Below are 16,013 nucleotides of genomic sequence, written 5' to 3' on the forward strand. Positions count from 1 at the left end.
TTTACGATCTAAACTGCCTCGCCGGGTGCTTCTACAGTTTTGCGTAGCTGCTGATAGTTGAATAATGTGCTAGACAGCAAATTATTACCCGGCAACGCACTGGCTGCGATATCGCGGGATGTCATTACTAACTTGATAAAACTACGCACATGTCAGCGTAACTGAATGCTTATTGTACAGGGCGTCCCAGGTAACTTTAGAAAGAGTTTAAAAATATGCCAGCACACGCGATTATGACGTTACCAATTGCATGTTGCTCACCATTGGCTGGAGTTAGTCAGATTTCTTTTGTGCTGTCAAATATTGTTTAATTAGATATGTTTAATTAACTAGCTTTTCTAACTTTATTGTATATCTTGAATGCACGCTTTGCAGTGAAAGCATAAGGCGTAGAAAATATTCCCCGAAGAGATAAGCGTGCAAGCACGGGCATCCACGCCCTGCATTTTAAAGTACAAGTTGTAGGCACATTTTCCCTCAGTCGAAAGACTAAAGAGTTATGGAATAGGACCCAGACAAGTGGCTGTGACATGGAATGACGCGGCTTGTATGCCCTGCTGACGTTGATTCTGGACTTTAAAATGAAGTTTCATTAAAGGCTTGTCGGTACATAATACTAAGGCAAAAATAATAACCCAAATGCGCTTCTTTCTATTGTTACTACTTCCTTAACACTTCTTTCTGCAGCCATTCAATATAATTTCACGTCTTCGTCTTCTATTACATTATAATACTTCCTACACGTCTCCGTTTACAGCAAATGTTTCGTGCGCATGTGCGGTTAAATTGCTTGCACCTTGTATATGCACTGGCGTATCAGCCAGTCAATCAATCAATAAATCAATCAATTATTCCATCAATCAAGCAATCAATCAAACACTCAATCAATCAATCTTTCTGTATTGGCGTCAGCAATGTAGAAGATTGCAAGTAAATATGTAGGAGGAGGTCCCAAGGTAACAAACCGCAAGCGGGACCTCCTATGTTAATACAAAGAAAAAACTACAATACGAACAACAAAACAGAAATTAATCAGAGAAATTCGAAGTGTTCAGATTAGCATTCTAATAGTTCCTAAGCAAGATAGATAAAATAAAGAAATTGCAGCAGTTATGAAAAAATAAAGCATGCTTGATTGCTGGTGCTTGGGTCATACGTTTCTTTTTTTTTTGTGGGTGGCGTGTGTGTTTGCGCTAAACTTATTACCGCAGCATTCTGATCATGACGTAACACATATATTGTGATTTTGGTAAAGCTGCCTGTTTCTGCCCTGCAGTGGCATAAGCCTTCAAGAAACAAAATGTTCCAACTAACTCGCGCCACCACGGGCCACAGGATGTTCTTCCTCCATGGAGCACCGCTCCACGGAGGAAGTGGAGCGGTGCTCCACGCCCACTATGGAAAACTAGCGCTGTCAACGCAGTGTTGGTGATGATTCAGTATGATCCTATTCAAGCATATTTCAGTTCGACTACGTGCTGCGACGTCCCACCTTCCCGAACATTTTACCCAACGCCGCGTGCGTTTGCTTTCTGCCGTTAGTTTCCGAGAACGAATGGTTCATGGCGTAATTGTCCAACGACGCTGCGGAGTGACCGGAGTGAGTTTTGATTGCCAGGTTGCACGTGAAATTTTTTTTTAAAATTCCTATTTGCGTTATTTGTTTATGTATATATGTATACATGCATATACAGGACGTGACGGCGATGGCGAGAATCTACCGAAAATGTCATTATAACTATTAAAATAAAAATGGAAATGGGTAGGGCATGTATAGCGTACGCAACGCAAGCGTTTGACATTTCAAGAGAAAGTACAAGCATGAAGAGGAGAGATGAAATTAGGTTGGCAGAGGCAGGCAAGGAGTTCGCGGGTATAGCAGGGCCACAGCGAGCAAGCCAATACACGATCTGGTCGCTTGGAGGAACATGCGTGAGGTCCTTGCCCTTCAGTGGGTGCAGTAAGGATGTTCATCATTATGGCGATACAAAAATTAAAAAAATAAAACACTGGCTATGTAGCCGCAGGCTTCCTCACGACGACTTTTGTGGTGAAGAGGAGAATGTTAGTGACATACTTTTTATTGCGGCAAAAAATAGCGTTCGTGCTCTACTCATGTATAGATGTATACATAAATACTTTAGAACGGCCCTTGCGCGAGCAAACTTTTACTGTCTCATTTTTTAGTGCTATTGATGTTACGAATAGGCCTTTAAGTCACTTCATGCGCATTAGACAGCGATCATTTGGTTGGTATAGCCCCGCTTTTATCGTCGATGGAAGTATACCCTGGCAGCTTGAGTTATATAGGACTCTTCCATATCTCTCGTACTTCTGGTATACGTGAACGCATTTGTGATGCAGCGGTTTTTGAATGTGGGAATTCCTTACTCGGAGATCATACATCACATGTCTGCCTGCAAAAAAAGAAGAAAATTGGCTCAACTTAACAAAACTGCCTCCTTGAAGTATTTGAACTTTCCGATATTAAATTATGAGCGAACAACCCTCACCAAGATTTTTGTTTTACGGGGATGAAACATTGTTACACTTTACAAGTGATTCCTTGCTAGTGAATCTTAGTATTTCAAAGAAATGTACCCAAAGGTAAAGACGCCGATCAAAGTTGTAGATCATGACAAAGCCAATCATCTTGGACTATTCGACAACTTCTTTTATACGCGTGGAAATTCAGTGAAACAATCAGGTATACTACAATAACGGAGTCGTTCATTTTAGTTGCATTTAATGTGCTTATGTGGAGAATAGAATATATAAAAACCTGCTTGCATACTTCAATTTGCTTTTAATGCTGTAATACGGTTGTATACATGAAGTCAATATTTTGCAATTTGTAGACGTGATGCTGTCTTCAGGAATTGTGAGGAGACATAATGATTTGTCATTATACGCCTGTAATTAACCTCTACGCAGCCGTTCCCAAAGTGCCGCAGGCGTATACCTTCGAACCTTCACACCCACATTATGCAATGAAACATCACATTGCAGGCGCAGTGCTCTTCGATGCACGCTTTGAGAGAACCCCACGCAGCTTGACACTCAGTGGTGTGTTACAGTTGGGGGACTATCGTCACTTGTCGTATCGCTTGCGCGAATGATAGCATTCACTACAACAGATGATGTGGCATAAAATAATTTAGTATTTGTAATGCTATTGAAGCTCTACCTCGAATAATCTGGATAATCTTTCCATTACATTTTACTGTTAACGCTAATAGGTTAGATATATGAACAATAAAGTAGAACGAGAGTGGTATTCGCAATGGCGATAGAGTGTCGCCTCGCCAGGCGGAATTCGGCGCTGTCTTCTCAAGGATGGTCCGTAGTCCTACGCTCCTTTCTTATAACCTTGTTCAGCTGTGCTATCTTCAGTGTTGACGTGTTAGAAAAAGAAAAACAACCACTACCACTTCTCACGTTTCCTGTATGATTGAACAAAAACAGACCCTCTGTGCCACGAGAAATGTTATTTTTTCTTGCCAGACAAGTTTAGGTAAAATTACCTGCCCGCAGAGTACACATATCAGCTTCGCTAGGTTTTCTGAAGCCACGCAAGTTATTTAATTGGCATATATAGTTGAAACTCGTCTTGTTATACTTGTATATAGCATTCTTCAGGGCTTTTGTGTTGCGTAAATTTAATAATACTCTACGCGGAAAGTCACGTGGCTTCACGATTTACTCTCAGATAAGTCAGCCATCTCAAATTGGCCAGTGCTGCACCGCTCGTTTTTGTGCATTTGTTGATGAATGGGAGCACTCGGCAAGTGAGTCGTTTGCTGACGGGTTTAAGAGCTAATTGTTTTCCGCACCCAGGTAAAGCGGTAAGAAGGTGTTGTTGGTGTGGTCACGAAGCCATTCGGCTGAGGGAAATCCGCAGATCGCTTTTAGCAGTGATGATGAAAGCAACCTTCTTGACAACGACAATTTTTCACTGAACGTAAAGGCTGTGAAATGACCGAGAGGGAGAGTGACGATCAACGATCAGCTTCGAAATCTCAAGGAGTGAGTGGCACCTCACATCACCTTGTGCGCTAATGTTGTTCTGCTCTTGTTGGTAAGTTTTGTAATTATTGTTTATAATATATACTATGCTTCACGGAGGTCAAAATAAAAGCAGTTTTTTCTTGCATAGGGTGTAATGAAAGTAATGTGGATAATATGGTGCGTCGCATGCCACCGACATGATTCAGGTCGACCGACGAAGCGTAAAGGTTAGAGTGATGAAGAATGCAGTTACGACTGTGAGGTTTTCCTGTACTTCACCGGTATACCTTCCGTTTGGCATTGCTCGATGAATTTTCAGAACTTTGACGCTGCGAAAAGCATACGTGCATATTCTTTTCAAGACTTGCGTTTGGATCGAACTGATCGAACTTGCAACATCCGAGAGCAGTGAATTGCGCATTGCGAGACCCCCAGCATGGCTTGGACACAAGCGCTACCTAATGGACTGTTAAATGTTTGTCTTCCGTTGACGACGCAATCCATGTCCCTGGCAGCGCAAGAAACTATGACAAGCATAATATTTTTGCAAACCATCATTTCGCTAAACATTTGGCCCGTGCAGCATTGCGAATATTTGTCTAGTGTTCTTTAAGAAGAGCCGGCTAAAAGTTCCAAACATAGCTAAATTTTACGGGAACGTAAAGCAGACGAAATATCTTCATCTGCAACAGCAGGAATCCAAAATGGACCTTTTATGGGCGAGTGTCTCTACCACTAGGTTACACACCCATGCGAAGCATTTTTTTTCCGTACTGCCAGCACTTTTGGCATCTATTTGCGCATGTACCTAGTCGTTTACGTCTGGGTGCTCTCATGATCACCCCATTGACTTGGGGTGAACCAAAATAAGTTTGGCTTGGTGGTTTGACGTATCAAACGCGATAAAACGACGTGAATATTGCCACAATCATGTCGCGGACGTCATCAAACATTTCCCGCCACACAGTTACACATACCAGTGGTCTGGTATGTGCCACTGGTGATTGGCGCTCAGTATCTACCCACGAACGACGTGACCACCCAGGGGGCAATTTTAACGCGTGAGCCCTATGAAAAAGGTTACATCGGTAGCGCTGACCCGACGAATGCAAAAAATAAATGTCATAGTACCACATGGAATCGAACCCAAGCATTCTGCATGGCAAAAAGAGGCATTCTACCAAGAAGCTAGGCTGGGTCTCGGAACTGCTTTTCTAAGATACGCTATTGTTCGTAAAACGTCAGTAGTGGTTGCAGTGCTGGCTATTCAATTGTAACAACATTACATATGTAGTCTTTCTATAAACCCTACCCGTCGGTTACCGTCAATTGTAGTTAGGTGCCATGCACTGAAGTTGATTTAGGTAGCAGTGTCTATAGGGCTGCCATCCTCTCGAGAATCAATGCTTCATATCAGTTTATCACTTCTGGTCTTGCTAAGACGCATGCTCGGGTTGGCATTGTTGCACACGTGCACATAAGTGATTATAATACTATCTCCGACTCTTCAACACATGTCCATGCATTTAACATTTGTACATATACTTAGTGTCACTTCGTGAGGTGTCTCTCATTAAAAAAATCAGGCATGGTCCCTCTGCATGCTTCAAATAACATTAGGTTCGTAGTTACATGGGATCTTGCCGAATTTTACTTTTTGTTCTTATGTGATCTCAAAAACAGTTTCAGAGAAAAAAAATCTGCAAAATCATTCATCTACTTCAAAGAAACTGAACCATATTCTTTGAGCCTGCGCTGCATAAACAGCCTTGATAAAAAAGCCAACATGGTTTTATTGAAATAAATATTTAATCTGTTTCCTAGTTGATTTGCTATCGTGATTGTGCTCCAAAAGCAGTTTATTTTTGGGGAGAGGGGGGCGAGTATGCGGGACTGGCTTTACTTCCCTTTTTTACACTTGAATCACAAGGCTTGCAGATAATTCAATATCTTAGAATTAATCGTGTAATGTTATGACTTAGTCGGTGCCAGTTCGGTTGCTTACGCTATTACTAATAGCAGATCACTGTTGTTAGTTCGTATTACTTGAGCTTACAATCTTTATGCTCCTTGGTACTTACGACGGTTAGCCTTTAAATTCTTCTGGAACAGATATGATAAAAGTTAACTAACTTGAAGCGCGATGTACTTGATAGTAGAAAGGCTTAGGAGGCCTTACTGTTTTTTTTTCATTGTTTTTTTATTTTACGCCTCTCCTCTCTTTCTATTTTCCTTGGTTTCTCATTTGCATTTTTTACCTGTCTCCATTGATTTCTTCGTTGCTTATTCGACATTTTCCATTCTTTTACTCGCTCTCTCTTTATTGCTTTCTTTTTCTTTTCTTACTTTATAAATGTTGTTCTCGCTTTCTTTATCTTTGTGTATTTCTTTATTTTTCAACATTTTCAATTATTTTTTCTTATCTGTTGATTGATTTTATTTCTCTCATGTTTCTATTTTTCACTGTTCATGCTGTTTTCCTTTTCCGTCTTTCTTGCCCCGTCACGGTGCTCTAGTGGCTAAGGTACTCGGCTGCTGACCCACAGGCCGCGCGATAATCCCGGCTGTGGCGGCTGCATTTCCGATAAAGGCGGAAACGCTGTAGGCCCGTGTACTCAGATTTAGGTGCACGTTGAATAATTCCAGGTGGTCGAAATTCCCGGAGCTCTCTACTACGGCGTCTCTCATATTCATATGGTGGTTTGGGGACGTTCAACCCCACAAATCAATCATAAATTTCCGTCTTTCTTTTTTTTCACAATATGTGTGTATTTATATATTTTTATATGCTTGCTCCATCTACTTTTATCAAGTTTCCTGTTCTTTTCCCCATAAATTTTCTAAATTATATTCTTGGTTCTCTCTGTTTCCCAACATTGTCTTATCTGCTTTCCACATCTTTGTTGTCGCCTGAAAATCACAACGGCTGTACATGGTAGTGGTGTTCACAACACCCGAGCCACATGGACACCTAAAGGCTTTCGCACTATGGAGCTCACATGTCCCCTATAGCTCAAGCTCCTTGACTGTAAGAGAATGTAGAGAGCACGTACGGGTTGACAACGATGACTGTTTCTTTTACGACAGAAAAAAAAGTTACCTACAGCGTAAAACGTCGTGCTTCCAAAAGCTAAAATGCAATAACGCGGAAAGTGTTGGTACGCGTGTTTCGACAATTCCATAGCAGTGAAATTTCGTATACCATGTACTGAAAATCAGTGAAGGTATACCACGGCAAGATATGCCCGTATTGTCATACTTGTATGCGATTTCACGTGAACAACAACCACGCATCTGACAAATGAGCATGGATACACATCAAGTGTCAATTATGGCACGGTAATCACGGTAATAGGGTGCAGGAAAGCAAGGAGTTTTTTTTATATATGGGGACATGTTTGATAGATTGGATCATTTGCAAGTAGTATGCTACTTCTATCAGTATTTCACTGAGTGCACTGCAGACCCACATTCGTTCCTTCCTTTCATAGGAAGACGCCCTAAACGTACTGTCACTGTCACATGTCACATGTCACATGTACTGTCACATGTCACTGTAAAAAGCAGAGGAATTATATGAACATAAGTACGATATCTAAATATTTTCGAAGCATAACAAATCTTTTACGATAAAACCTGGGGCATATTAAGTACACCCGGATTGCTTGTTTACTTAGAAAACGAACGCTCGCGGCAGTTATATAATATTTTTTTTGCCAAAATAGAAACTGACAATCACGTTTGTTCCTATGCAATCGAGGGCTGATGAAAAAAGATTGGACAGGAGTGAGGCATGTAGGAAAGGATCTGTCAGCTCCACTAGTGTGAGACCTGGAGAGTGGCGAAACATGTAGCATGTGCCACTATTTCACACTGCAAAATGGCTGCTAATAAACATTGATACCCTTTATACAAAGAAGCAGAACAAGAGGAAGACAGGACTGGCTAACGTAAATCGCCGCATTGTTTTGAGAGAATATTCACATTATCACCCAATAGTGGGTGCCAGGAGCCAATCGGTCATGTAGGGGAGTGTGGTTCAGGTACACTAAGGTCGTGAGAATCTGCGTCGAAATGCAGCTCAACGCGAAGTGCTGCTGCTGCTTTTCCGTACATGCTCCGTGTCTGTTTCCGACGTCATCATGGTGTAACTGCGTCAAAAACGGGTGAGAACACAAAAGAAAAAGGATGCAAGAACAGACGTAGGCGCATACTTCTTTCGTCTGCCAGCCCGTTTTTTAGCGCAGGGAACCAGTGCCAACTGGCTCGAGATAAAATGTAGGGAAGAAAGTTTCAGCTCCATTAGCATTGTAAGTCACTTTTTGGCATGAGCCATTTATATTTTCGTTTTTGTTCACCGGTGCCTAATGAAGCACAATCACTTAGCTGATATATTTCAAAAAGGTGGTTTCAAATAGTTGACGTTAGCGTAGAGTACTACATTATTGCATCTGGGTTTAGATGAGGAACTCTATCGGCTTCGTAAATTTTGTCAAGAGTTCCGGTATCGGTGCTAAGCCAGGCATAATAATTTAGGCAGTAACGACGTACTAGTGTGTACCGGTAACGAGCAGTCAGATTTACCCTATTTTGGTGGCGCACACTTGAGAACCAAATGCGTTTCGCCCACAAAAGCAATGAAAATAGCAAAACCAACCACAAAAAGGATATGTGACCGCAATCACTGCACAGCTTCTGTCACTGCTCATATACAGAATATCCTCTTGAAAGTGGGCGCCGTTTCCTGTGAAAGATTAGATCGTATATAACAAAAACACGTGACATAACATGATTACATATCATGCTAAACATAAAACAGCCTAACCGTCTACTCGGCCACATCATATTAATTGTGCCAATATTTGGAGATATGTTTTACATGTGCTTGTAGTCTGGTGGCTTGGAACACATATAGATTTGAACAAAGTGGGTTTGGTATGTCAACATTATATTAGGCAAAGTTCTTTCATGGTAGAACTTAGATAGGTTAAACAGGTCTGTTCTTGTCACTGCGACTAATCCAGAAAAATAGCACATAACACAGACGCGGATGTGACACGAAACATTCGCTATTACTGATTCTTTAGTAGTTAGAGGTTTGTACAATGTTAAATGTCCTATTATTATATATATCAAGATATTTCACCGTGATTCAGCAATTCCTACACTGTCTTTTTTGCATTCTCTGGTCCATAGAGCTGAAACCAAAGTGTAATTGTCGCCTTCAAGAACAGCATCAATTGCCTAAACAGCGCTTCCTGAGGTATGTGCACCGGTACGTTCGTCGACGTATTGCAAGGCAAGCTAATCAAAGTTTTTTACGGGTGATGTTGTGCCCTAACTGTGCAATCTTGTGACTAGTGCAGCCGACACAATATCTGGTAGCCACCACGGTAGCAGCCTACAAGCTTATATGAGATATCTGTGCATCAAGAAAGGGTCTGAAGTACTTTGTGCGAGCAGGCTCATGAAGGTTGATTTCATGAATATTGCCTTAGAAGCAACGAGATCTTCATGCCACCAGAAATTATTAACGATTTAAATGTCTTGCCATGGTGGCTCACGCAACTGCATCATTTGCGTAATGAGTCCACGGGAGGTACCGATTGAAGTTCAGTAGGGTTGAGAGCTGGGCTAGTTGGTGAGACATCATTTAGCCATATGGTGTAGTAGCGCAAATTTCACGGGGACGAAGAGGACAAGGATGTCGTGTTTTCTTGTGTCGTGTTTTCTTGTCCTCTTCGTCCCCGTCAAATTTGCGCTACTACACCTTATGGTTAAATGGTACCGATTGAAGCTAAAAATGTGCACTATCCCCACCCACCCCTCTTCCCCCCCTCCAAAAAAAAAGCGCATGCAAGAACAGGTCGATGGAAGTACTAGGTTGGACAGCTTACAAGATAAAGTGAAGGACAGAGTAATCTACATTCCAATGAATGAGCGTTACATTGACTGCAATGTCACGAGACAGGTAATATTAAATCACTCGGTATGACTGTTTCTCAGCGGCCGCCTAAAAGCACCAATTTTCATGCCCAGTTTTCATAACTCAAGAGCGTAATCGTCGGCTCTTGAAGATTAGCTACACGTGTTCCATCATCAAAGTACTATCGATAGTCACTGTTGTAAATGAACCTACCAAGTTAAGACCTACAGCTCAAGTATATTTGTTTGGCCATGTCGATGGTCGGCGAAAGTTTGAAAGTAGCAAGGTACTTTAAACGTAGATATAAAGGCTGAAATAGTAGAAAGGCCGCCGAGTGGGGTGACAGTTGTCCGATGCAGAGATGGCTACTGTGTAGCCCAGAAGTTTACAATCAGGTAGATATTTTTGTCCATTGCAGCAAAGGTTGTGCTGAAACGTTCAATCCTGCTTTCAGCAGACCCAAGCTAACATGTCGGCCCTTAGTGTAAATAACAATAAGTCCTTCAGAGTACCAGGAAGTTTTGGCATACATTCGGTGGACATTAAGACAAACGTAAGGTCGAGAAGTACGGACAATTATTTCCATAGACGAGCTTAGTCTCTGCTGCAACAGCATTCACCTAAGCCGAATTCCACATTTGTTGAACCTTAAGTGATGATGAGAACAGGTTTTCTGCCATGCATATCTTGCCATGTTTTAGAAGCGGAGCATTTATCAGTTGCTCAAGGTCGCGGATCCGTCATTGGCGGCAACGTCCACACCCCCACTGCGCATGCTCGCGTCTCTGCCGCATGCTTGCGTCTCATGCCAACTGCCACTTCTCTCTCCCCTTCTCACCTTGTAAAGGCTGGTGCATACCAGTGACTAGCAGCGGTCACGCGATCATTTGCGACTGGTCGCAAACAGTCGCGAACGGTCGCAAATGGTCGCAAAGCGACTGCTTTGGCTAGTCGCTTCAGGCTAGTGCACACCGGCGATAAGCAGTGGTAGCGCGACTGTTTGCGACTGGTGACCAAAAAGCGACTGATGTTCACACCGGCGGAGGCTGCATGCGAGCGACCGGAAGTCTCGATAGTGGAGAGTCACGTCCGGATCTCGTTATCAGTGAGAACTCTGGAGGCCGGCGGCGATGAGCTGATCGCTGCCAGCTGAGTGAGTGGAGCAAACCGAGGGCGCCGAATTTCTTGTTTTTTTCCGTTCTTGCCAGCACAATGAAAAAACAAACGAAAATTGAGCATCGCTGATTGGTTCCAGCAGATTTGCAACCACTGTCACGCGACTGAAAAATCAGTCAGGAAGCGACTAGCGAAAGCAGTCGCTTTGCGACCGTTTTCGACCGTTCGCGACTATTTGCGACCAGTCGCAAATGGTCACGCGACCGCTGCTAGTCGCTGGTGTGCACCAGCTTTTCTTTCTCCTCACTAATTTTCAGTCGCACGACTGTAGTCGCAAAGCTGCTGGAACCAATCAGCGTTGCTCAATTTTGTTTTCTTGTTTTTTTAATAGTGGGAGAAAATGAACGAAAACGATAAACGCGGCGTACTCGGTTCGCTCCGTTCACTCAGCTACCAGCGATCAGCTGATCGGCGCCGGTCTCCAGAACTCTCGCTGATAACGAGATCTGGACGTGACTCTGCAGTTTTGCGACTTCAAGTCGCTCGCATGCAGCCTCTGCCGGTGTGAACATCAGTCGCTTTCTAGTCGCCAGTCGCGAATGGTCGCGCGACCACGGCAAGTCGCCGGTGTGCACCAGCCTTAAAGGCGACGCGTATGCTAGTAAATAAATAGACCCAATATCCGCATGTTTCACTGCAAATGTCGTCTAATTATGATTGTCGTTGGTCTGGAAAGAGTGAATAAAACATTTATTTCGGGGCAGTGACTTTAAATGAAAAGAAGAGAAAAATGAGCCTAATAACTGTCTCTCGGGGAGAGGACACCTCAGCAGTAGCTCACGAGGGAAGGGAATAGAGGAGGAATTAAAAGATTATGATTAAAAGGTAAAGAAATAGAGATAGAGGAAGAAGAGAGCGAGGTGCAGGGACAGGGAGTGACGGAAGTAAGGAGAAGACAGGAAAGATGGACACGGTCGCAGGAGTCAGAGGACGGGGCAACACTCAGCGAGAGCTCTTGTCGACGTCAGGAGATGGCGTAGGGTGAGCCCACTCGGCCAGAGCTGCGCTGTCGTCGGATATCACGAGGGCACAACAGGTCGGCACGAAAGCCAGCGAGCGAGTCAGTTAATTTGGATGTTTTACGCGAGAGAACCAGTGAATGGGATTACGGAGGCGCTGTGCCAAAGTGCCTTGATGCGCGCAGCGGGTAGTTGCCGTAGAAGCCACCACTGTATCATCTTAGCAAAGCGCTGGAAACACCCGCCTCTTTGTTCATAGCGCTGCATTGCCAGCTTAGCGTAATAAACGCTACGTTCCTTAAAATTACTTATGTATGACTTTTATAGTATAAACACACCACAGTATACTGATGGGTTGATGTCATGCCTCAGATACGTGCCAACTTTGCTCTTTAATCGATGCTACGCAGGAGTATGAACGCAGAAACCAGAGCAATATTGGTGGGCGCTGCTGATGTGGTTGGATTTTGCAATGAAAGGCGGAAAGATTAAAAGGCAAAAAGGCAAGTCGTTTTGGGTGACAAACAGTCAGACCAAAATTTTTGCGTCGAAGTATTGTATAAGGACAATATTCTCTGAAAACTGCCTGCTCGCGCTGCACAAACGTTCCCTGGGCACCCGTATATGAGGCCACTGGATCGCGTGTTCAAAATCAGTAAAGCGCGTACTTACTTGTAATTCACTTGACGCTTTACTTGACCCGAGTAGTTGTAATGAAAGTAGGAGTATGCCTTCTGTCAGTTTTGGGGCACGACTTTAGTGAACTAGATAGGCATAACCCAACATCAGCGTCTCACCACTTGATGAAGGCAATGCTTTTCCTTCATTCAATAATAATAATAATATAATAAAGAAAAAATAACAATTAAGCATTCTCGAAGCATACCCAATTATGCAGCATTCACGCGAAACCCGCCTTCCCCCTCTGCGACGCATTTACTCGAGTTCCCACCCGTGATAACATGCGGGCGGCTTTTGATAATGTGCCCCAGCTGTGCTATGAATTCCGTTTATACTACGTTTGCTAAACTTTAAGGGCTTAAGTTTTTTGTAATACGGCTACATAGTTAATACACACTAAGAAAAACGAAGGCACTCAGCACAATCTTCGACACGGCATGATTTGAACCAAAAGTTGTGCCTTCGAACATACCTTTAGGTGTCACGTTCATATGCTTTCTTCGAAACTTGTCGAAAATTCCTTCAAATGCTCTAGACACCCTGCAAATGTAAAAATCTTATATACATTCCATTTCTTTTTCACACATGCCAAGTACATTACTTATATCCGTTGCTGTAACAAGATCGTGTGAAGATTACAGATCTCGTCTCCATTACGTTAACAACGTCCACTAAGCAGCTTATTCTGGTCTTCGCAGAGGTAGTGTGCGTCCATATCGGCTCCCTCGTAAAAAAGAACTGCAATAGAAAGGTAAGCGCACTCATCAGTATCTCAGTAATAAAACTTTGTATTACATGACTACTACGCATGGGTATGTGCGTTTACATCATCGGGCAGCGTATATCTTTCTTTTTTTCTGTTGTTTTTCTTTACGAATCAAAGCATTCAATCCCCACGGTCTTTCACGGCTCAAGCGGAGAGGAATGGGGCCTATTGTCTTTTGTAATGCGACAGGCTCACTGGGTGTCTCGGAGGATCGGTGGCATGGCTCCTGGATCAATGAAGTACGGTGATCTGATGGTCATGGTAACGCGCGGCCAATTGTGACAGCGATCAGGAAAGGACTTGCACTATTGTAACTTTTGTGTTCTAACCAATTATATCGCGATAAGCAGCGCATAAAGATAAAAAACTTGGACAGGTCAGAAGCAATATAGAGCACGAAGAAGGCTTCGGTCACTGCAAATCAGCATTTTCGTACTCCAGTCTTATACGTTCAGATCAGTTGGATGCTAAAGACAGGAGCAGCCATCTTTTTTCCGAGTGATGGTGTAGTTTTTTGTTACTGCATTGATTACTTGGCGCTTCCCACGAAACTGCGTCTTTCTTTGGTATTTTCTACCAAATCTGTAAGCATAGAGATGCTCAAGCACTGTCACGGCGAAATTGATCATTACGTGATAAATAGAAACGCAGTGCTGGAAGGCGTAATGCTCGCCATGTAAGTATAACCATCTTGTTATGCAAGTGGTACGACACGCTGTCATTCCTGAATCTATGGAGAAACCCGCTGTGCTTTCATATATTGTTAGGCAGCAATTCATAACCTTCCTTTTGCATAGGCTTTACATTGTACCACAAACATGGAAGTTACGAATCAAAAAGAAGCAATTCAGGTTATTCCAAAGTATGTTCGAAGCAGTATTAAAATCTATGTACATTGAGATATATAAAAGCCCACGGTAACAAACCTACCTTTCTGATGCTGTATGACCCTTTTAAACATGACCAACAAGCGCCATCTAACACACCTAAACTACATACATAGATAATCAATTTAAAAGCCAGTGTTTGCACCATCTCGCTCGAAGTCGTGTGGCTAACTAGAGAATTTCGCACGCGGAACTTAGGTGACTGAATTTATAAAATATTGTTTTGGGAACAATGAGTTTGAACGTTGGTGATATTGTTCACAGGTGCCTAGACGAGGTGTTTTTACCGTGTTTTCCAGACATTGTCTTGTTTGCAGTGACGTGCTGAATTATATGCATCTAACAAAATTCTACAGAAGCTGTCCCATTCTTTACTGATGTTGGATGAAAGTTACTAATCTTCACCAGGGTAGCATAGCTGCGTCGTGCTATTGAATACCATTGGGAGCGCTATAAATAAAACATTCGTACCTGCACTGACATGCAGAAACTTATGTCGAAGCGTTCGTGTTTGAACTGGTTGTTTCATACTTGCTTAGGAAAAGGCAGGAAAAGCTTGAAAAAGGGGTTAGGCAAACCACTGCACTGACGGAGTGCGCTATTAAAAGGGCGAAAAGGGAAAGCTGTTTCAGCTGTATTCGTAAATTAGGAATTCGCAATAGCAGACAAAACACACTTGCCGTCAGTAGGCGCACATGAAAAAAATATGGTTGGTGATGCCACGTTCAAGCTGCCGCGTTCGTCTAAGTGATGTCATATGTTATTACAGTGTCTACTCCAGTACATGCGCCGTTTGCTTTAACTAAATTGAAGTAAATTGTCTTCTCCGGGAGCTAGGGACTAAACACACCATGTTTAAGAGAATACCATTGAGTCAATAGGGCCGAAATTAAAATGTTCTTTGAAATTTGTGACGTCACCTTAGCAGATTCAGGCGGCAAACTTCCAAGCGAGACTTGTCTCATTTGTCAAAATCCTCTGGCAGTGAAATGACCACTCAATCATGTAAGGGTCTAACTTGTGCATAAAAAGTAAGTTATTCTGAGTCTTTGGTAGACATTCATTTGACAATTTTAGGGAGCCCCTTTCACACAACACGTGTTGTGTTCTCAACGTCAGATACGGTGGTATTTCGGAGAGCAGAAAACCGGCGTTGTACGTAAAGCAAATACTCCGATAGATACAAAACTAAAGGTCCTGATTTGAACTGAACTCGAGTGGTGCAGTAGTTTGTGAAAGAAAAATCTTGCGGTTGGCAGCCTTGCGAGTATACTTGAAGTATATTCACCACCGATGCGGTGCAGCTTGCTAAAATACTTTTTCAGTATGTTTCCTTGTAACGCACACAAAACACAGGAAAATGAAGACAAAAAAATAGATGTCATCTGGTCATGACGTTGACGAAGCCAGCAATGCTCATTTTTTGTTGAACCAAACCTAAGAAGAGAAAACGAAAATCAAACAACAAGCACTTCTGATCACATCATTCAACATATCACAGCAATATAAACAAACAGATATATACATCTGTGACTCACTGGTTGAACCATGCCAAGAAAGTTTTCATAATGACGACAGTGACCCATTGCGGTTGTTCAGACTGGGCTCTC

General features: G+C 42.7%; 1 long non-coding RNA gene across 1 annotated transcript; it reads right to left on the reverse strand.

The window, feature by feature from the left end:
• Positions 1 to 2,065: 2,065 nt before the first annotated feature.
• LOC142792546 (uncharacterized) lies at positions 2,066 to 14,568 on the reverse strand. Its single transcript, XR_012891010.1, has 5 exons — positions 14,447 to 14,568; positions 13,352 to 13,488; positions 13,223 to 13,290; positions 8,666 to 8,752; positions 2,066 to 2,417 (listed from the first exon to the last, which is right to left on the reverse strand). It is a non-coding gene; the product is annotated as an uncharacterized LOC142792546 (long non-coding RNA).
• Between the last annotated feature and the right edge of the window lie 1,445 nt (positions 14,569 to 16,013).

The sequence above is a fragment of the Rhipicephalus microplus genome, unplaced genomic scaffold (assembly GCF_043290135.1).
Source record: "Rhipicephalus microplus isolate Deutch F79 unplaced genomic scaffold, USDA_Rmic scaffold_226, whole genome shotgun sequence".
Taxonomy (NCBI): Eukaryota; Metazoa; Arthropoda; class Arachnida; order Ixodida; family Ixodidae; genus Rhipicephalus; species Rhipicephalus microplus.